Below are 1,633 nucleotides of genomic sequence, written 5' to 3'. Positions count from 1 at the left end.
TTTTATCTCTCACCCTTCATGTCTCTCACCCTTCACTCATACCGCCACCAACTTTAACCCATTGCACCCCCTCCCCCTCCCCCCACCTCTTCCCCCTTTACTCCTCTTTTTTACGCCCTATCTCACTTTCTTTCGTCCTCTCGCTCTCTTTGTTGGTCATTTCTCACCCTCGCCTGCTGAAAGTGACCGATGGTCAGTCAGGGTCGTAATCTTGACAATGTTAATATGTGGGAGGGTCAGGGTCGTCGGAGGTGAATTGTCCATTTTAATTTTAATAGTTTTTCATACTCTCGCCTGCTGAAAGTGTCCGATAGTCATTTAGGTCTATGTATTTACCGCGTCTACGAAGAAGGTGTCTATTAACCATCTAGGTAATAGCCGTCGAGGAATTAAGCGTCTAGATGTTTGCCGTTGAGGAAGTGGGTGTCGAGGTGTCCGCCGTCGAGGAAGTTGGAGTCTAGGTGATCGCCGTCGAGGAAATGAGTGTCTAGGTGTTCGCCGTCGAGGAAATGGGTGTCTAAGTATTCGCCGTCGAGGAAATGGGTCTCTAAGTGTTTACCGTTGAGAAAGTGGGCGTCTAGGTGTTCGCCGTCGAAGAAGTGGGTATCTAGGTGCTGTCTACATGTTCGCCGTCGAGGAAATTGGTGTCTAGGTGTTCGCCGTCGAGGAAATTGGTGTCTAGGTGTTCGCCGTCGAAGAAATGAGTGTCTAGGTGTTCGCCGTCGAGGAAATGGTTGCTAGGTGTTCAACGTCGAGGAAATGGTTGCTAGGTGTTCAACGTCGAGGAAGTGGGTGTCTAGCTGTTGTCTACATGTGCGCCGTCGAGGAAGTTGGAGTCTAGGTGTTCGCCGTCGAGGAAATAGGCATCTAGCTGTTCGCCGTCGAAGAAGTGGGTGTCTAGGTGTTGTCTACATGTTCGCCGTCGAGGAAGTTGATGTCTAGGTGTTCGCCGTCGAGGAAATGAGTGTTTAAGTGTTCGCCATCGAGGAAATGGGTGTCTAGGTATTCGCCGTCGAAGAAATGGATGTCTAGGTGTTTACCGCTGAGAAAGGGGCCGTCTAGGTGTTCGCTGTCGAAGAAGTGGGTATCTAGGTGCTGTCTACGTGTTCGCCGTCGAGGAAGTTGGTGTCTAGGTGTTGTCTACATGTACGCCTTCGAGGAAGTTGGAGTCCAGGTGTTCGCCGTCGAGGAAATAGACATCTAGTTGTTCGCCGTCGAAGAAGTAGGTGTCTAGGTGTTGTCTACATGTTCGCCTTCGAGGAAAGTGGTGTCTAGGTGTTCGCCGTCGAGGAAATGATGTTAATGTGAGATGGGTGACTGCTAAATCACCGTATCCGCAATCGCATGACAGTGCGCATAAATCGACGTGTTACACTGTATCTTAAAAGGATAGGCCTCAAAGCATGATCCGTTAAAATCTAGGTCATTTTATGAATATACTAAGATATGAATATATTAAGAAAAATAAAGAATGGGTCCTTCCACCGTCCATTCTCGTGAAAACGGAACCATATTTTCTTCGTTCCAATTATTGATTATTTTAGAAATTCGCTGCTGTACAGTGTAATTTTATGAGGGGCTACGTGAAGATTTTTCTCCTCCTCGCAAACAACAAAAAAGTATATTTATACAT

This window comes from Trachymyrmex cornetzi, unplaced genomic scaffold (genome assembly GCF_001594075.2).
Source record: "Trachymyrmex cornetzi isolate Tcor2-1 unplaced genomic scaffold, Tcor1.1 scaffold287, whole genome shotgun sequence".
NCBI classification, from domain to species: Eukaryota; Metazoa; Arthropoda; class Insecta; order Hymenoptera; family Formicidae; genus Trachymyrmex; species Trachymyrmex cornetzi.
This window is presented reverse-complemented; position numbering follows the sequence as displayed.